General features: G+C 41.7%; 1 protein-coding gene across 1 annotated transcript in view; it reads left to right on the plus strand.

Moving 5' to 3' along the window:
* The first annotated feature begins 1,603 nt into the window (after positions 1 to 1,603).
* The window catches only part of LOC121841178 (chromodomain-helicase-DNA-binding protein 7-like), a 114,913-nt gene continuing 94,633 nt past the window's right edge, over positions 1,604 to 21,883 (plus strand). The window contains exon 1 of the mRNA XM_042307969.1: positions 1,604 to 1,862. The gene's annotated coding sequence lies outside the window, so the exon portion shown is untranslated. The remainder of the gene's footprint in view (positions 1,863 to 21,883) is intronic.

Consider the following 21,883-nt stretch of genomic DNA (forward strand, 5'->3'; position numbering starts at 1 on the left):
ATCTACTAGATATGCACCTTATTTCACCTTATTTGTGTGCTTTAGTCTATTATAAAAGAAACACTGCTCTGGGCCTGGTTTCCCAAAAGCATTCTAAGGCTAAGTTCATCCTTAGAACCATATGATCCTATAGTTCAAACAATCAATTTATTCTTAATATGCTTTTGGGAAACCGGCCCAGTGTGCAAGGTTTGTCAAATAGGCCAACAGCAAATCAAAAATCAATGTTGGGTGGGGGTGTATTGCAGTCAGATATAGTTCATGAGATATATTCTTTACTCATCATCCCCATTACATCCCTTAACATTAGGATGTAACCTGAGATTGTTTTTTGATGGTAGTCACGCACAGCAACAGCTTATGATGTTATAGGTGAGATCACATGATCAAATCCTTACAATTCTCATGACCTACTTTTGAAAGCAGTAAAGAAAGGAAATGTGAAAACGGAAAAGCTTGTGTTGAACAGATTAGTGAAGCCTCTGAAACGGTAGTAGTATGCCTACTGCATGAATTGTATTAACTGTTTCAAAAATGTAAGTTTGATTTTAGTGAATGCAATTCAAGTAGTGTGACCTTCACGATAGCCATCTCTCATGCAAATTAAACCCACAAACGCGAAGGACATTTATATTTTTAAAGACATGCTCCATTAAATTATGTTCTGAATACTGCAAAATGTATAAGTGATCCATTGGAATATTTACAAGCTTATATTCATCACCACATACACATGTAAACACAAAAATATATCCAGTCGATTTGAGAGGACATTTATTTGGGCATACAGAAAGTGGATGCTTGCGCCTTTAAATACAGTACTCCTGTGGGGCATGTTGTTATGCTAAGCAAATGAATGACCGCGCAAAGGACTTGCGGGTTACTTGCCCGATGATTCCTCTGTAGTGTTCATCAAGGATGAGACCTTCACCCAAGTGTGGAATACATATTTCTTCATTTTGATATATTTCTATCGAAAATGGTTGCACATGTTTAGCTTTTAACTTCGCAAAATGCAAGGACTCGAACTATTCTGAAATCCTCAGTTTGGCGCTGTGCGTGCCCAAGGGACCAGGTAGAATAGGCTCTCAGGCTCGGTAGAAGAGCAAGTATTATGTCAATTTGAATCGTGAACTTGCATGATGTCCATCTCTAATAATCATAATTATTAATCTGCAGTTCACATGGAATTATTATGAAAGTCATTATCGGGGACGAACTGATGCTCCAAAAAAATAAAACCATCCACTCATTTCAGTTGATACAGTTCCATTTCAATCGGGAACATGTTTTGAACTCGTTTTGAACCTGTATGAGCTTTTAGAATACCATATAATTTGAGGTTTATAATTTATAGACGTCATTATCCCATGCCAAATTCCAGTTTATAATTTGAGAATCAATTGGATCAATTTAAAAGCAACTTGATGTCCACACTGCATGTATGAATAACTCCCATAACCCTACGCCAAAATAAGAAATGAAAAGGTGCAGCTTTAATCGCATCTACTATGTTACAAGAACTGAAAAATAAAGCGCACATTCGTCACAGCCCAGCAGGGTCATTCACGCGCACGCATGTTTATCCATTGGAGCCATGAACGCGCCCCCTGCCCGTAGAAGGTGAGAGAGTATCTGGAAGAGACGACTCGAGTACGCGACTGCCGGGATCGATCGGATTAAACTCCAATTGAGTGAAATTAACACAAAGGAGAAAACGAGCCGGTGAAGACGGGATACCGACACGCCGAACATTATAAAATAACTTGAATTTCGTAGTTTATTAACGGACCAGAAAGGATTGTACTGGAGATACTAACGGGAGTTAATTTGAGAAACCCTGAATTGACCAAGCTTGTTGGGTAAGCGAGCAATGATTTTTTTTGAATGGTTGAATTCCGTAGTCGCTCTATGTCTCATTTGTTCACATGGTAAATTAGTTGTGTGTTACTCTTACCTGTAAGTAACCCATGTAATGTTATAGAACGGGTTTTCCCACTTACTATCGACTTTTAATCTACCATGCAAGTTTGTTTGGAAACGGATTTTTGGTCTATCCAGCGAATTACTGTAAACGCAGTTTATTCTGGAAAGTAAATGAGAAGGGGATACAATAATTTCCCAACACAAGTTACTGCAGGTCCGTAAACTTCCATACTGAAACGCTAACTACAGTTAGCAAGTTTAACTCGCCTTCCGCTCTGAGCACAATCGTTTTTTTTTTCACTGGGTGAAGAATATTATCTAGCCAACACGATGGGATCTCGATAAGCAGACATGTGAACAACTTGTTGAATTTAGAAACATTTTGAATTGTTTATTTATTTATAATACAATAGACAAGGGTGAGTGTTCGTTAGCTTGGGTTAGCTAGCTAATTGTGTGTTCAGCTAGTGAGACACGAGGTGGCTCAAATGTAGTTAGAGGTGAGTCGGTGGCCGAGCTGAATTATTTAATACTGTAGGTTGCAAGGGATATTCCCGGGTGCACACTAGCTATGAAAACTAATAAAATAAAAAAAAATACGGCATACCACACAGCTGGATTTTGATACATAGTCCAGACAGAAGTCTAATTTGCATTTATTAAATTGAGTTAATTCACATGGTATTTAACTTTCTAATGACGAGATAAAAAAGTAGCCTGTCTGTAGTGTTATTGGACGATGAAAATGGACAGAGGGTTGCTTGAGGCCAGACGGTCATCCCTGTTTAGCCACATGTTTTTTTTCTCTCCCTTTTATATCTATATATAATTGTTAAAGTACATGGACTATATTCATTTTATATGGTTCGGAATTATTATATTTTAGTAGGGAATAACGGCGAGCTCTGCGTTTCCGTCAGCTGTGTGATGGCCTTAATTAGCTTGCTGCTAGCTAGTTGGAAGTGGCCCCATTGTTGAGTGGAGAAGTTGAGCCTGTAGCCAACATTTGAGCACTGTATCATCGCCCTCGTTGTCTTGCTGCTAGCCCAAAGGCTAATCCTGTGCCAGTGGACTACACTGATGACGGTTGTTGCTCGTCGAAAAAAAAACCTGCACAAACATTTTCCTGCGGTGCCACTTTGATCAACAGCAAGCGATGGTTGCAGTTTGAGTGCGTTTCCGCATTTTAACGTTTTAAAGGGGCTTGTTTATCATAAACATTGGATCTGGGTGAACTTGGAATAACTTCACTTGTTACCATCGGTTCATCCATGTATTTTCGATGAAAAAGCACCTGCCGCTGTATAGTTCCTGGCTGTATTTGTAAGTGCGAGGTGACCATTATTTCCCCGAACGCGTCGGTCTTCTCTCCATTCTTTTGTAATCAGTCAACCAGCATAATGGGTCGCCAGCGACTACAGACGTGACTACTTTCAACCTTTCATAGCAGAACGAAAACGAACTGTTATTTAAAAAACTAAAAAACAGTGCACATAGAAAAAAAACACACTTTTATTGAACGACCAGGCTACGTGTTCATAGATAATAGAGCATCGCATGAAATACTACACTACCTTCCGCGAAGTCTCTAACCTAAGATGGCAGCTTCTAAAGTCAGTTGGGTCACTCAGCCAACAGATAAGAGGTCCCGGGTATGTCGGGCGGAACAGATGTTTTTAACTATTGTGGCTTCCACCATAGCCTGCCCCTTCTTGTGGTTGTTGAGGTACTTTATTCGACTAGCTTATATAGCTGCGTTAACTTCATGAAGTGGTCGGGTATGAAGTGTGGTGGGGTTCTTTTGAACAAACGTTTTTAGCAATGGTACCAGTGTTGAGTTAAGCTTTCTTTGATGCCCTACTGTTAAACAGTTTTCGCAAAAATATATATTTATTTGACGACAAAATCCAAGGCCCTGTCAGAGTTCAAGATCACTTGAAGGATTATGACCATGGAATTTCTGAATCCACCTAGCACAAGTGTAGGAAAATTGCATACAGTACCTTGGGAGTGATCTCTACTACCTAATATTTGTATGATATTATGCCAGTTCATCCATCTTTAGACTGGAAAGAAACTGTGGTACTGCAAGATGTATGCAAGATCAGATTTTAAGATCTGTGGTGTCAGTATTTAAAACAAAAAAGAAACATGACTCAAAACCCAGTTTCAGATCTTAGCCCCATATGTCCCGTGTGGCTCAGTTGGTAGAGCATAGGATTGTGGGTTCGATTCCCACAGGGGACCCGTATGAAAATGTATGCACTCACTAACTACTGTAAGACGCTCCGGATAAGAACGTCTGCTAAATTACTAAAATGTAAAAATAGATGCAACTACAGGATCCTAACAAGCATACACCGTCGATCCCTAGGGGCCACGCTCGAGAAACTAAACTTAAAATGCAAAGATGGAGAGTTGAGGGGAAACCAAGAGGAAACAGATACATTGTTTCCCTCTTGACAGAGTGAACACTGGGGACCCTTGTAAACAGTTCCATGGTGTTTTTTCTGTGAAAGTTAGCATTGTTTAGCAGCGCCCCTCTCCATTTTTATGGTGTAGAGCAGTGGTTCCAAAACTTTTTCTAGTCCTGTACACCTTCGAACATTCAACCTCCAGCTGCGTGCCTCCTCTAGCACCAGGGTCAGAGCACTCTCAAATGTGTTTTGCCATTGCTCTTTAAGCATCTTACATAAAACCTTATTTGTTCATCAAAAATTGTGAATAACTCACCACAGGTTAATGAGAATGTTGTGCTTGAAAGGATGCACATAACTCTGCAATGTTGGCTTGTATTGGAGAGTCTGTCTTAAATCATTTTCCACACAGTATGTGCATGTATTTAGTTTTCATGCTGGTGAGGGCTGAGAATCCACTCTCACAGGTACATGGTTGTAAAGGGCATCTTAACAGCGCGATTTACCAAGGCAAGAAACTCTGAGCGCGGCCCTGTCCAGAAATCTGCATCTTTACTCCTACTGGTTTCAGTTGCACGTTCAAACTACTACTCTGACTTAATCAGGACTTAAATGGTTCTATAAAGACAGTTTTAAGACTCTCAACTGAGTCCTTGTATGAATGCTATGGACACTGTCTGTGTGGATCATCACATCTGACCACTTATTATCACTGCTATTTTGTTTAGTTATGTGGCGGTTGTTGCTCCTGTCAGTGGAAGAAGCTTTGCATGGTTCTGTCATCATGCCCCTCTTCCCCCCAGGCCTCCCTTTGCTCCTCTGCCTCTCCTCTCCTCCGAGGTTAGCGGGAGGGCTGTGCTGGCCTGGTGTGCCTGGAAAACAAGCAACCCCCCCCTCTTCACCCATCTGTCTACCTCTAGTAGTGGTGAAGAAGCAGCAACTCAAATCGATCTGAAGTGAAGCCTAGCCAGCCCCCAAGCCTTGCTTGTGTGTCACAGTTCCTTTCTTCTGAACAGAACGTGTTTAAAGATTGGCCACAGCTGATTAGATTGTATTATTCACTCTGCTCACCTTTGTATGGCTCCTGCGAGGCAGCTTTTGTCAAATCTGTATTTCTAGATGCCCCATTTTCATCCAGTAGCATCATCTAGTTATGACAGAAGTAGAGGGTATTTCCCTCTGTCCATTCATTAGGTGGCATTTTCTCTCAGTCCTCATCCTCTTATTCAAACCATGGCACAGTCACAGCTGCGATTCAGTGTAGTGCTTAAGTGTTAGTGTCTGAAGGATAATTCATCTCAAGATAGCCTAGAGGAGATTTAAAGACATTAGTCAGGGTAGCATCTCACTAGATTAGTGTAAAGTAGGTCCTTCCTAGACATTGATTTAAAATAATAGTATGATCATATACACTCGGTGTACAAAACATTAGAGGAACTTTCTCAAATTGAGCGCCCCCCCCCGCCGTCATAACAGCCTCAATTCGTCAGGGCATGGACACCACGAGGTGTTGAAAGCGTTCCACAGGGATGTTGACACACTATCCATGGTGACTCAAATGCTTGCCATAGTTGTGTCAAGTTGGCTGGATGTCCTTTGGGTGGTGGAACATTCTTGAAACACGGGAAACTGTTTAGTATGAAAAACCCAGCAGCGCTGCAGTTCTTGACACTCAAACCTGTGCGCCTGGCACCTACTACCATACCCCGTTCAAAGGCACTTAAATCAAGTCTTGTCCATTCACCCTCTGAATGGCACACATACACAATCCATGTCTCAAGGCTTTCATACCCTTTAACCTGTGTCCTCTCTTTCATCTACACTGATTGAAGTGGATTTAACAAGTGAGGGATCATAGCTTTCACCTGGTCAGCCTAAATCAGGGAAAGAGCTGGTGTTCCTAATGTACACTCAGTGTAGGTGAAGGCAATACAGCTAAAGACAACAAGGGCTTGCATTGACCTGTCCAGGGCTCAGTGCAGCGGTAGAAAAGGAGACATCATTCATGACTTGAGTCCTACCGCAGGAGTGGGATGAAGTTGCCCCTACACCTCGCCCCTAAGGCGAGTTTTGTGTTCTGTCGGAAGGGCCTCAGGAAATACAGTCAGAAATCATTTGCCCTGAGGGAGCGTGTCATAAAACCAATAGGTTAAAGGCATCCATCCGCATGCTTCCAATCTGAAACAGTTCGGAAGAGTTTGTATAAATTAATTACAGCGTTTTAGACTTTGGCTGTTCGCGGACACACTTCTCTAAATACAAGCTGAATTTCGGAGCCGAAGTCTACGCCCCTTCGTTGGTGATTGGGCAACAGTAGGGATTCTTCAATCGTCTCATTCAATGAGAAATACCTTGTTTTCAATGCACATTTTTTTGTTGAAAAATACTGCACCAAACATCTTAGATGGTTGGTGCTGTTAGACTAAGATCTCCCCTGCAAAAATGTTAATTAATGACAGCTTTCTTGCGTACTTTTAGTTTAATTTTAACTTTTGTGGGGAGCGTATACTGGCTACGGCATCTCAATATGAACGAACAAGCACACCAGCCAATTTTGGCTAGGCGCCAGCCAAACTGAAGCATGCTGACGTCTTAAAACCACCTGGAGGCTTCAGCTTTTAACTGTGCATTGGTAGCCCCTGCACCACCTCCCACCCAGTCACACTCACAGCCACTGACTGAATACTTTCAGCATGGTTGGGTTGGTGGTCTCTCTGAAAAATGATTTAGCTCTCTGGGAGGCCTGGGAATCCTGTAATTAATTTTTCTTAATGGAAGGATAGAGGTTTTGTGTTAACTGTTCACCATGGAAACTGTTAAACTTATAGTAAGACCAACTTTGAACATGGTATTTGGTGCCAATTGAATTGCTCAATAGTCTGTTTTAAAGCAGAGGCTAGTAGTATAATTAAATTCTACTGTATCTTAGTCTAGGCTGCTCTGACATTGCTCGTCCATATATTTATATATTCTTAATTCCATTCCTTAGATTTGTATATTTTTGTGAATTTGTTAGATATTACTTGTTACATATTACTGCCCTGTTGGAGCTAGAAACACAAGCATTTTTGCTACACCTGAGAACATCTGCTAAACATGTGACCAATAAAATTTGATTAGTCATCTCAACATAAAAAAAAATGTGCTGGAGCAAACTTGGGATACATTTTTAGTATGACCCAGACCATTTTTTATTTGTTATTTACGTATAACCTGTAAATGCACTCAAAGCACATCATTCTGGATGATTTGCAAACAAGACTCTTCCAGGAAAAATGGCACACACAAACTACAGTACAGTTTGGGGGATTGTTTCAGACTGAATTTATGGAGGAACAAATTAATGAATTGAGCCATTCATACAAACGTTCCCTCAATGCCACGGACTCCAGACAGAAAAAGATAACCTCCAAAGCTGAACTTCTCTCCCCACGTCTTTCCTCTTAACTTCGTCTCTCTCTCGCTCTTCCCCTGGCTCTCTGTCATTTCTTTCTGCTGAGCCAGACATCCCTGACAGGAAGTTAAAGCCCCCCCCCCCTTATTCCCACACGCCAGTGTCGAGGCCACATGCATGGCTACCGCCCCCAGGCCTGCTACTGGCCAGCCCAAAAGCCCCAGGGGTGAGTGGTTAGGGGGAGCTGCAGCAGGTCCCTCTGCTGGTGGGCAGCCAGTCAGACGAGGAGTGCCAAAGAGGAAGGCAAGGTGCCGCCATTCCCTGGGAGTCAAGTTCTGCTGAATATATTACTGACGACCTTTTGTATTCCCAAGAATACTCCTCCCATCGGCCCCACTCTTGACCAGGGAAAGGCCTCGGAGTTGGACAGTGATTTTTTTCGGGAGATATTAAGCCCACATGTTTAAAGCGGAGAGCAGATTGCATAAACGGAACTCCCTGTTTTACCCCTCCCTGCTGTAGACAACTGAAAGTCCATTAACCTCTTAAATGTAATGGCAAAATTTAGATTTCCGCCTAAATAGACATACCCAAAAGTAACTGCTATTCATGTGTAATTACTTGATTCTGACAATGAAAAACTGGGTTTATTTGGAAAGAAGAAATCTAGGCGATTATGAGGAAATGCTCACAAAACAGAAGTTATAGTTCAGAATACACAAGATCAAGCACACACAAACATAAAAAAAAAAAAATGAAAGTCATCTTTCATTGAAAAGCTATAAGTGAATTTTAACGACTAGACCTGGAAATGCATCAGACGGCTTCCACAACGTGAACAATATCAGAAAAAAAGGGATTGATAGACCTAACAACTTGAAATGGGCAGATGTTTTAGTAAGTGGTGTCAGGTGTGTTCACGGGATGTGTCCAAGTGTCCCTAAACCTCTCCAAAGTAGCTTATATCTGTAAATTCGATAATTACATATTTGCATTCCCTAAATGCTATTTGTTCAGTATAGAAACTATTTCTACCATACCAACCTCTCTCAAACATTGGAGAGGTTGATGTCCCCCGACACCACCACAAAGTGCCTGAATGTTTGGCCTAGGCATATCCTGTTTGGCCTAGGCATATCCTGTTTGGCCTAGGCATATCCTGTTTGGCCTAGGCATATCCTGTTTGGCCTAGGCATATCCAACAAAAACATTAGAAATGCTATATATATATAAAAATAAAAAGTCTTATCGAACACACTTGGTTACACGTGTCCTTCACAAAAATAGAAATAAGCTGAACTATTTACAAATGGCATTTGTGTTAGTTTTACATTCCAGGTGTAGATTAGCTTTCACTTTCACCATAGCTTGTGCCTGTTGTGATCGTCTTTGAAGCAGTCCCGCTGCCAGGAAACAAAAGGCGTACTGGTATTTCACCCCTTCTTTCCCCATGTGTTTTTTGCAAAACTTGCAGTTCTTCCTTTTAGCATGTGTGTTGGATAATGATGCTGACCTTGAGTGGGGGGGTCTTGTGATGGTTGTGAGGTTGCTTTGGGCCCCCGATTCAGCCATTTCCAACACCAGCTGCTCTCGGAAGGCCAAATGGGAGAGAGGGGTTTGACCTTTTGCTTTGGACATCTGCTTGTAGAGAATGAAAACATTTACTGTAGCAATGTCCACAAAGTGGTAAAAACAAGTCTTATACCACTTCCTGGTCTGGTAGAGGACCTGCTAGTAGCCTATCAGAGCATCAAATAGGTTGACAACCCCCATGCTGGCATTGTAGTCCTTCACAGGAACTGGGACATTCTTCCTCACCCATGCCCCATTGGCATTTTTCACCCTCCTTGAGACATGGTCATTATTGAATACCTCATGCTGTGTGGTAAGCATGGTTACTTCCCTAGTGTCCTTCCATTTAACACAAAACGGCATGTTAGTCCTGACCCAACGTATGGTCCCCCTCTCCGCTGTCTTTGTGATTTTGTTTGCCTTGGACTTGGGGAAACCAGTTCTGTCAGGGGCTTGTAGCACCATTTGTCCTATTTTATTTTTCAAGGGGTCTATGAAAAGTGGATGTAGAACCATCAGATAGGATGATTGACACAGCAGTGGAGGACTGAAGACCTTGACCGGCAGGGGGGCTTGCTGGGGAGGGGTGGCTCCCAAACGTCATCATTCAAATCCTCTGCATCCTGAATAAAATAAAGGGATATATTGTTGTAAGACACATAATTACAGTTGACTCAATTTACAAAACGACATTGCTGTAAAGTAAAAACACAAGCCTAAACTATATCTGTACAGTGACTCACACAGAAGGTGTGAAGCACACGCATACAATGTAAACAGTAACACTGTCTCCAAAGGCAGAGGTGAGAACCACAAATAAAGTGGCCGTGAGTTTAATGGCCTCTCCAAAGTTACAAGGATGAAATTTAGAACAGTGAACTAATATGAAACAGACAACTACTTTGGAATAATTTAACATTGAAATGACTTGTTACAAAGGACTAATGTAAACTAAAAGTACAAAAACAGACAACTTATAAAAACAAAATACATTAAATTAGCAATATAAAGCCAAATAATTTTTCTTATAGGTCTTAGAGTGGATCCAATCCTTCTAGAAAGCAATCTTCGTTGGTTGTGTCAAAATCCTCATGATCTGTGGAGTCCTGTCTTTCGGTGTTTATCAATGTATTCCGTGTTTATGCTTCACAACGCTAACTGAAATGTAGATAGCAGCCATCTTGAAATGAGGTCATCGTCTCGACCTGCCCTTATATATTCGTATGCCCATATATTGTAGTAAGTCACACAAGATTTTGAAGGCACAGATCAATAACCAAGATAGGGGCTACCATTCTCATACCAGACTGAATTGAATAGAAAAAATCAAATGGGGTCCCCAAATATGGGGACTTTACATTTAAGAGAAAGGCAGCTGTGTGTGAAATAACCAGATTCCCTCCATGCAAATAACAGCCCAAACATTCTGCTCAGCCCTCCCTGCTCACATCTATTCACATTCTCACACTGTGGGATTAGCCACAACAGGCATCCCTACCCTCCTTGTGGGGGGTAGTAGTAGAGTGAGTTTAGTAGATTGGGGAGGGAGGGGGTTAGGATAGATAAAATCAGTGATAAGGTGTGCCTCTAGAGGGCTGGCCTCTCGCTGGGGCATGATGTGCCACCTGTACTCTGAGGGCTCTCAAGGCTGAGGGAGGGAGACCCCCCAGTTGGTTATACCAGGCCAGTCCACAGGGACACCATTGAATCAGATAGCCCCGGATTAGTGGGACCAAGACATTGAGAGCTCTGAGGCATTTTACTAATGTTTTATGTGTAATTCGATGTCTAAAAATAGGACCCCTGTGACCATTACTATTGAAATAGAAGCGTGGTTAGCTTTTGGAAGTTACAATGGCAGTGTTCAAGTTTATTCAATTGGGACTGCCTTAAGTAGGCTATACATAAAAGAGAGCAGACAGTTGAGTATGACAATTAATCTTGACATGTTGACAGTTTGGTTAGGACATGTCAGTCATTTGTCAGGTACCCAATTAGTAACGCTAAACTTGTCTTCAGATTCTTTTGAGGAGATCTTTTCAACATGCCAAGTGAAAATGACTTAGTGTCATTTGATAAGCAGAGATCTAGCCAGTAGCCAACAAACTTAGACCACCACTCTACTTGTAATACATCAGTAGTAGATAGCCAGATATACTAACCCACTTCAAATTAAGTCCTTGAACAGTTTCTGCACCAACCTGTTTAGATACCCTGCAGTGAAACTATTCTCATAGTTAAGCTTGTTTGCTACTCGCACATTTACATAACACTAATTATCATTAAAGCTAAAGAACATAATCCGTCATTAGCTTAGGGTGTTTATGAAGTGAGAAGTAGGCTAGTTGCTGTAGCATAAAATTAAGTGGCTGAAATGAATCCCCTTTCCAGTGTCACAAATTCTCATTTCTTGAGCACAATGCTACTGGAGAACTTAGACCACTGCGCCACTCGGGAGCCATATACTAAGGCACTGCATCTCGGCGCTAAAGGTGTCACTACAGACCCTGGTTCGATTGCATGCTGTATCACAACCGGCCGTGATTGGTTGTCCCATAGGGCGGCACACAATTGGTTTGGCTGGGATAGGCCTTCATTGTAAATAAGAATTTGTTCTTAACTGACTTGCCTAGTTAAAGGTAAAATAAAAATAGGCCTGTTTAGAAAGGTGTGAACAAGAGGATTTGGAAAGCAGAACTTCTCTACCTTTCCAACTGGGAAAGTAGTCTGTTGCTTTTGCTCTTTTGTTCTGACTTGAATCATTCCTTTGTTTATAAACACATACGGATACAGTGCAGTTTGGGATAAATATGGTGGCAGGTTTTTCTCTTTTGAATTTTCAATGTTCTTCCTAGACCTCTCGTAATCTAAACTGCATAAAACCACGAGCACTGTGAGAGTAGCTAAAGGGGAGGCCAACTGTTTTGAATGATCCCTAATCACGTATAATTAGAAGCTTGTCTGTTTGTCACCGTTGCTCGTGTCAATAGCAGCACAGCCGTTGGGCGTGCCAGCCAACATTCAAAACAAAACAGCAGCGCACATTTTATGAAGACCTGTGGTCACGCTATCTGGAACAATCAACATTTTGACTCCCCTGCCTTCCCCACACTGTCTACCTTGTATACATGGTCACGGCTATGTTCTGATAGTATTTCTAATGAAAGGCTATTATTATGATGGTATTGTTAGTGTGAAAGCAAAAATTGCATTGTCAGCTCACCTCCCCACGAGTAGGAAATGTCTCCTGGTCACATTTTGGGGATTGCCTGGACATATGTCTCTTCAGCTAAACCAACAAGATAGCGGGGGGGATAACTAGCCCACTGTCTGTTCTTTCACTTGCTACATTCAATTTTGTGACTAGTTCATGTACAATGGTAGTTAGACAGCTGTCGATTAGTAGTTATGGTTTGGGTCGTTATTGTCTTTGGAAATTATTCAGACCCCTTGACTTATCCACATTTTGTTACATTACAGCCTTATTCTAAAATGGATTAAATGAAAAAGAGTCCCCAGCAATCTACACACTACCCCATAATGACAAAGCAGAAATGGGTTTTTAGAGCTTTTGGCAAATGTATTAAAAATAAAAAACGTAAATACCTTATTTACATAACTATTCAGACCCTTTTCGATGTGGATCGAAATTGAGCTCCGGTGCATCCTGTTTCTATTGATCATCCTTGATGTTTCTATAAATTGATTGGAGTCCACCTGTGGTTATTTAAATTCAGTGGACATGATTTGGAAAGGCACACACCTGACTATATAAGGTCCCACAGCTGACAGTGCATGTCAGAGCAAAAACCAAGGCATGAGGTCGAAGGAATTATTCGTAGAGCTCTGAGACGACAGGATTGTTTCCAGGCACAGATCTGGGGAAGAGTACCAAAAAAATGTCAGCAGCATTGAAGGTCCCAAAGAACACAGTGGCCTCCATTCTTAAATGGAAGTTTGGAACCACCATGACTCTTCCTAGAGCTGGCTGCCCAGCCAAACTGAGCAGTCGGGAGAGAAGGTCCTTGGTCTGGGAGGTGACCAAGAACCCGATGATCACAGAGAGCGCCAGAGTTCCTCTGTGGAGATGGGAGGACAGCCAGTAAAAGGCACTTTGCCAAAAGGCAGCTAAAGTCTCTGACCATAAGAAACAAGATTATCTGGTCTGATGAAACCAAGATGAAAATCTTTGGCCTGAATGCCAAGCAACGACCCATACATGCTGACCAGACCGGACACGGTGTGTGTGCTGCTAAATAAATGTACACTTGCATGTTGTTCAATCATTGACCCACACTGCTCAAGTAGCCAGGTGCGAAAATATAACTTGGTTCTGTTTGATGCTCAACGCTCTCTCAAATCTCCTCATTGGTTTTTAGGAGCATATACCCACGTGGGTGATTTGAAAGATGAACTGAGGTTCAGAATCCAGTTAGTTGTGGTAATACACCTTTTTAAAGTTGGTTGCCAACCACCAGAAGAATAAGACTGAGGTTTACCGCTTTATCTGTGGATTCATTGTCGGAGTATTTCAGGTAAAATGACAACCTGAAGTTTATATCCATGGACAAATTAGCTAGCAACAGCAAGCGCGCTAAATTGCCATAAATGTTTAACCTGTCTAGGTCGAGCGTTGCGCTAGCGGAACCCGACAATATTCCAATGAAAAAGGCAGCGCGCGAAATTCCAAAATATTTTTTTGAAATGTGTAACTTTCACACATTAACAAGTCCAATACCGCAAAGGAAAGATAAACATCTTGTTAATCTACCCATGGTGTCCGATTTCAAAAATGATTTACAGCGAAAGCACAACATATGATTATATTAGCTCATAGTCAAGTCAAAACAACACACCACCATTTTTCAGCCAAAGATAGGAGTCACAGAAAGCAGAAATATAGAAAATTAATCACCAACCTTTGCTCTTCATCAGATGACACTCATAGGACATCATGTTACACAATTCATGTATGTTCGATAATGTGCATATTTATATCCAAAAATCTATTTACATTGGTGCGTTACGAGCAGTAATGTTTTGATTCCAAAACATCCGGTGATTTTGCAGAAATACTCATAACATTGATAAAAGATACAACTGTTATTCACAGGATTAAAGGTAGACTTCTCCTTAATGCAATCGCTGTGTCAGATTTGGTGCTTCAACAAAGTACTGCGTAAAGGGTCTGAGTACTTATGTAAGTAAAATTTTTCTTTTTTATAAATTAGACATTTCGCAAAACCTGTTTATGCTTTGTCATTATGTGTAGATTGAGAGAGGGAAAAACAATTTAATGCATTTTAGAATAAGCCTGTACCCTAACAATGTGGATAAAGTCAAGGGGTCTGAATACTTTCTGAAGGCGCTGTATGAGTGCACCACACCGGCTAACCCCAAGAAAGAAAGTGTTGGTCTGGTTGTTAGTGTGTGTACCGGTAGGTGCCTCCTAATGTTTTCTGCATTAGGGCATGCCTGACCGCCCACTCGCACCTCGCCACACACTCATCGGTCGTCACCCAGCCCGCTGACTGAACTCCATCTTTGTCTCATTCCACCTCTTGCTTGCTCCCTCCCCTATTTTTATTTAACCAGGAAGGGCTCCGGAAGGGCTCAATGAGATTTGAAATCTCTTTTTGAAGAGCATCCTGGTCAAGATAGGCAGCACCAAGTCATTACACAATTACAGAAAGACTACATGCAAAACTACAAGTACTCTAGTAAAAAACAATATAACAAAATCATAAAACAGCAAATTAAAAACATTTACCGGTCAGGGAATCAGTCTCAAAATCCTTCATCAGTGATTTAAAAACACCAATCAGGAAAAGTTCTTCCAGTTTAAAAGTATTTTGTAATGTGTTCCAAGACGATGGCGCAGAGTACATAAAAGCCCTATTACCAAATTCATTTGGAACAGTTAGCAGGATAAAGTCCTTCCTGTAAACGAAGAGTACCTACCACATTTCTGAACAACAAAAATGCCCAAATAAAATGGTAGTAAACCCAAAATGGCTTTGTAAATAAAAGTATACCAGTGACTGAGCCTACAAGTGACTAGAGAAGGCCAGCCAACCCTGGTATACAAAGTGCAGTGGTGCATAAGGGTTTTGCTGTTTTAAAATAAATCTCAAAGCACCATGGTAAAGGGTGTCCAATTAATCTCAAACACTGAGCGGAAGCATTCATATATAAAATATCCCCATAGTCTAGTAAAGGCATAAATGTAGATGATACTAGCCTCCTCCTGGCTTCAAAAGAAAAACGGGCCTTATTCCTAAAATAAAATCCCAACTTAAGTTGTTGAATATGCAATTTAAAAGATGCCATCAATAAAAATTCCACGATATTTGAGGTTAGTCTCATTGCCCTGACAGGTAGTAATAGACGAAAGGTTCAGAGCTATTTCTTGCTTCAGAAAGTAACTTTAGTTTTGTCAGTATTGAGGATAAGCTTCAATTGCCACAACGTTTGTTGAACAGTATAAAGCAGTTTGCAAGTTCTGGAAAGCTTTTGTGAGAGACAAGGCACAACAATGAATAACAGTATGAGCATAAAAGTGAAGTTGCGCATTGTCTTATTTATATAAATAGTGAATAAGAGGGGACCAAGTACAGAGCCCTGGGGCACACCATTAGACAGACAATTTAATAGACATGAGCCCATCAAATGAGTGCACTGAGTTCGATCATAGATAGTTAGCAAACCATGCAATTGCATGCTCCGAAAGACCTACACTCAACAATCTCTGCCTCAGTATAGCATGATCAATGCTATCAAAAGCCTCAGAGATCAATAAAAAGTGAGACACAGTGCTGTTTTTTTGTCAAGGACTTCGGTGATATCATTTAACCTTCATGGCTGCTGTAATTGTGCTATGCTTCTTCCTGAAACCTGATTGGTACATTGATAAAATAGTTAGTATATAACTCTTTTAGCTTCTCTGGGATATGTGGGACGGTAGCGTCCCACTTGGCAAAACGGCAGAGAAAATGCAGAGTGCCAAATTCAAATAAATTCCTATAAAAATCAAACTTTCATGAAATACCCATGTAAGATACCAAATTAAAGCTACACGTGTTGTGAATCCAGCCAACACGTCAGATTTCAAAAGGCTTTTCGGCAAAAGCAAACAATGCAAAGGATTTCAGAGCTTTATGTACCTCCTGCACTGAGAATGGCAACAAGTTTGACCAGCTCTCGCTGGTTCGTCTACACAGGGTTGTAAGGAGACTGAGGACACTGAATCAAACAGCCTACCAGGTGATACAAAGTGCTCATTGAAACAATTCAGAATTTCAGTTTTGTCATATACAGCAACAGAGTCCGTCAATACACATAATGGTAATTCATGAACATTACAGTTTCCAGAGACTTAATAGCCTTCCAAAACTTCTAGGGTCATTCAGGTTATCAGTGGTAACAGACATAAAATATTCAGACTTGGCCTTCCTGAGAAGAAAAGAACACTTGTTTCATAACTGCCTAAAAAGAAGCCAATTAGCATCAGAACATGATTTCCTTGCTTTAGCCCAGGCTAGATTACGTTTCTGAATAATACAAGACGGCTCAGAAGAAAACCATGGATTATCCCACCCTTTAACCCTGAACCTACGGAATGGGGCATGTTTGTTTACTATTTGGAAAAAACCATCATGAAAGAATTTCGAGTCAGTTTCCACACCGAGGATAAAGTCAATCTGCTCCAGTCAAAATAAAACCAATCATGAATGAAAGCCTGCTCATTAAAACTCTTAGGAACCTGAGTATTTCTAACAGCAACAACAGCACAATGGTCTCTTAAATCATTACAAAAAACACCAACCGCAGAATATTTGTCAATATCAAATCAGTCGGGGGGGTTCTATAACAGCCAATCACAGATACAGAGCGTGGGGGTCTATAACAGCCAATCACAGATGCGCGGGGGGGGGTCTATAACAGCCAATCACAGACAGAGCGCGGGGCGGGGGTCTATAACAGCCAATCACAGAGAGCGGAGGGGGGGTCTATAACAGCCAATCGCAGAGAGCGCGGGGGGGTCTATAACAGCCAATCGCAGAGAGGCGGGGGGTCTATAACAGCCAATCACAGAGGGCGGGGCGGGGGTCTATAACAGCCAATCACAGAGGGCGGGGGGGGGTCTATAACAGCCAATCACGGATACAGAGCGCGGGCGGGGGTCTAACAGCCAATCACGGATACAGAGTGCGGGGAGGGGGTCTATAAGGCCAATTGCAAGGGGGGGTCTATAACAGCCAATCACAGTTATATAGAGGCCCTTTGAAACTTCTATTCAAAGCAAGAAATTCCAACTGTTTACAAATAGTTTCAGACTTTGTCACACTTACAGGGAATTTAGTTTTTACATATATAGCCACACCCCCACCTTAACTCGATCAGTGCGATAAACATTGTAACCACTTATACAAATATCCTTCTCAAAAACAGACTTGCTGAGCCAGCTTTCAGAAAACACAATTGCAGTTGTTTTGGCCCAAAACCCCATCCATTTATGACAACCGGCTGCGTACATTTAAATGAAAAATACCAAAACCAGATCTAGATTTAAAATCAGAGGGGGTTTAGAGACATTGCATATCAGGGCCAGGTTACACGTTACCTGATATCAACAAAAGAAGAATAACTAGGCACCTCTGTTTAATAACCTTGCACGGACTCTCTTTTTTTAAGAGACCTACTGCAAGTGAATTCTACAAGTGAGTTTCCAGACAATACAAAAGTCATTTAAAACCATTATACTTTGGTAGTGACAAGTTCGTACTGTTCACATCATACCACAAATGCATCTGCACTTGGACGGAGTGAAAAAGCTTGATTTCCCGCAGACAATGTTCAGTAAATTCAGTGCACAAAGCAATACCACAAATTGTCATTTTCTCTGAGAGATGTAAGAAGTAGAGGCCAAGGAAAGGTAAGGGGAGAGAGGAACAGTGTGTGTGCATGTGAGTAGATTGGGTGTTGGGGTAGATTGAGAGAACGGGTTGGGGATTGTTGAGCTGCCTCTGACAGCCAGGCGGAGAGGGAAGAGCAGCAGCTTGGTTGAGATACGCCGCGGAGGGAAAACTGAAGAAAGAACTCAGGCCAGCCAGAGATGGGGTTACCTTGGTAAACCTCAAGTAAAGAAGTGCAAATAGCGAGGGGAATTTTTTTTATCCGAGTTGAGGGAGACCCGTGATCTTGACACCAGCAAAACAAAATAGTTTGCACTTACACAACAAGGAAATTGTGGATTTACTCAACCATAAATTAATAGGTTATTAGTAGGTTCAAATCTACTTGTCACAGACAAATGACTTGACATGCTGCCATCTTGGATTTTGCAATCCCCTATACCTCCAGCTTGTTCTGTTTCCAAACCACCTTCCTTTCCCACACACACACACACTGGGGTGTAGAGAAAGAGGGAAAGAGACATGGGAATGGCCCTGTCAATAAGCCACATGTCACTGTAGAGGGAATTAGGTGAACGGTCAGCCCGCCAGCTTAGACTCCACAATGTTTTTTTTAATACCATCAATACTGTTGAAACTACTTATTTTTGAAGTTTTTAAAATACATTTGAATATTTGTAGCTACTTTTTAAGTGAATATCCGCAGTCAATCTTGTGCAATACGTTAGGAGATAAAGTATATTGCGTTCTTCATTCCACCTGACACATTATGAAGCTTACGGTAGTCCCCAGTCACATGTCACGTGGTGTTTGTTTACAAGCATACAACGACGCAATACCGGAGCCTTGTAAGTCATTCACTGTTGTGCAGCATGCGTCAGGTGATCTATACTGAACAGGAATATAAACACAACATGTGAAATGTTGGTTTCATGAGCTGAAATAAAAGATCCCAGAAATGTTTCATACGCACAATGCTTATTTCTCCCATTTTGTGCACAAATTAGTTTGCATCAATAAAAGGCCACTCTAAAATGTGCTCTTTTGTCACACAGTACAAGATCTCAAGTTTTGAGGGAGCGTGCAATTGGCATGCTGACTTCAAGAATGTCCACCAGAGCTGTTGCCAGAGAATTGAATGTTTCCTCTACCATAAGCCTCATCCAATGTCGTTTTAGAGAATTTGGCAGTACGTCCAGCCCAGGACCTCCACATCCGGCTTCTTCACCTGTGGGATCGTCTGAGACCAGCTACCTGGACAGCTGATGAGACTGTAATAAAGCCCTTTTGTTGGGGAAAAACTCATTTTCATTGGCTGGGCCTGGCTCCCAAGTGGGTGCAACCGTGCATTGTCATGTGAAATCCATAGATTAGGGCCTAATGAATTTTCCTGATTTTCCTTGTAACTCAGTAACATAGTTGAAATTGTTGCATCTTATATTTAAGTATAATTACAGTATGCTTTTCACAGCTAAATATTTGCCAGCTAAATATCTTATAACTATCAAGTTAACTGTCTAAAATGTTCCAAATGCTTTGCAGTTGTGCATTTGGTTTGCTCATTTAGTTGCTAGTTAGCTAAGTGGTTAGCTTCTTCAAAAATCAAACATTCACTTGGGAACTACAGAGAATCCCCTTCTGGATCAAGAGCCTTGCCTGCTAATATTTGTTTTGTGTTTGCAGCAAAAGAGTGCCATTTTTTGACTTATTTGTGTAGTTTTGATCAGAAACTACAAAATGTTCACAATGTGCTTGTTAGCATTTAGCATTCTCTTTGGGATTTTACATGTTAGCATTGCTAACCTTCGGATTAGAGTATCAATGGTGTTATGAAAACAGCGCCCCATGTGTTCAGTGCTGGTTTGTAATAGTTACCGTTTTTTTCCAGGGTGTCTGTCAGGAAAAATGAGTCATTGCTGAGTATTTGTCATCATATTGTTGACGAAATGAACACTGACACACACACACACTCCTCCTCACACACACTTCCACTGCCTCGTCTCCACCCCCAGGGTGTGGTGTCATAAGGAGGCCATGGGAGTTCTCTCTCTATGCTGGAGGAGCTGAGCTGCTGAATGGCAGCAGAGGGGATCTATGGCCCAGGAGGTGAGTAAGCAGGGAAATTCCTCCTGCTCAGTGAGATCTTTGAGATGATGAAAGACATTTTAAATCATAAGACTCAATCTCTCCAAATGTAAGCCAGATGACGGAAGAGATCCTTTCCCAGCCATGCAGTAATATGACAGTTTTTATTTTTAATGGAATAGCGTGCCTTTGTCTCGTTAATTCTCCATCCCTCGTGAGTCTTTTCCTCGAAGGCCCAAGTGGCATCAAATTAATTTGAGTTGTGTTGATTGCTACTGATTCATTATCATACATTTCACTGGGCTTCTATGGCTGAAACTACGTAGGGCAAATGTAAGGAGCATGATGATGTGGGCGTGTAATTGAAGGTGACTGGAAACGAGTACTGTAAGTGGTAGTATTAGATGTCTGTGCTCTAGGTCTATATTGAGGTTGAGACTTGTCCAATCGTATCTGTAGATGTAAGCAATAAGTATTATGGTTGTTCTACAAATGTAGCAATTCTAGTTTAATTAAAATATGTTGTAGTATATCTGTTTGCTATACAGTGTTTTCACTACTGCGTAGGCCTAGGCTACATGTCTGTCTGTCTCTCTGTCGACACTGCTACCTGTGTTGCGGTTTGTCTTTAGAGATCGGTTACAGCTGGTTTCGTCTTCATCTGGTGAGTCCCCCAGCAAGTTTCTTTTAATTTCTTTTCTAGTCTGTTGCTATAGCATGTTGTGTAGCAACTTAAGTTGCGGGATGCGCTCTCTTTCTCACCTCAGGGATTTCTTACCTTTTTTGAGTTTGAGAAAGTGAAGTTCAGTGTCTCCGAATTGTTTTACAAGGGCTTATGCCCCTTTTTGAAAAGTCGCTATTTTGCAGAAAATGGTTTCCCTTCTGTTCATTGACGTAAGGTCAGTGGTGGTGGTGCTAGCAGCCACGAGGAGAGGCTTTGTCCTCTGGGAAATATCCCCATGAGTAGAATTGTCCTTATTTTACTGTCCTTGTGGGGACTTTTGGGTACCCATGAGGATAGTAATACAGGCACACACACAGCCTCAAGTCTGCACACGCACAGGCCCACACATAAACACACGTTGCGTGTTGAGTTGGACATCCAATCCCTGTGCTGGCTCTCTTTTCAGCCTGGTTTCTCACACCTCCATAATAACCCCTGCTCATCTGATTACAGAGCTCAGGGGATGAGCAGGTTGAGGACACACACACACACACACACTCACTCCCTTACACATTCACATTCTGAATCTTTGCCTCATTCTCTCCTTCCCTCTCTCTCTGCCCAACAAAACACACACTTGAGCAGGTGGCTCCCTCCTTGTATTTTCACATCTGCCGGGCTGATCTGGCAGCTGCTGCTGTTTAAACACCCCTGCTTCTTCCCAGGCCTTTGTTCTTTCCCTAAAGAATGAATGGGTTTAGGTTTGGTGCCTGTCTCTCTCTGTGTCGGAAGAAAATCTTTTGTTTGAAAGCAAATGGAAACAGAGGTGGGATGGGATGGTGGGGGATGCGATGAAAGGGCCATCTTGTGGGGGGGTTGCTTACAACTGTTTAAACTGCTGAACATGTGC

This window comes from Oncorhynchus tshawytscha, linkage group LG28, assembly GCF_018296145.1.
Source record: "Oncorhynchus tshawytscha isolate Ot180627B linkage group LG28, Otsh_v2.0, whole genome shotgun sequence".
Classification (NCBI taxonomy): domain Eukaryota; kingdom Metazoa; phylum Chordata; class Actinopteri; order Salmoniformes; family Salmonidae; genus Oncorhynchus; species Oncorhynchus tshawytscha.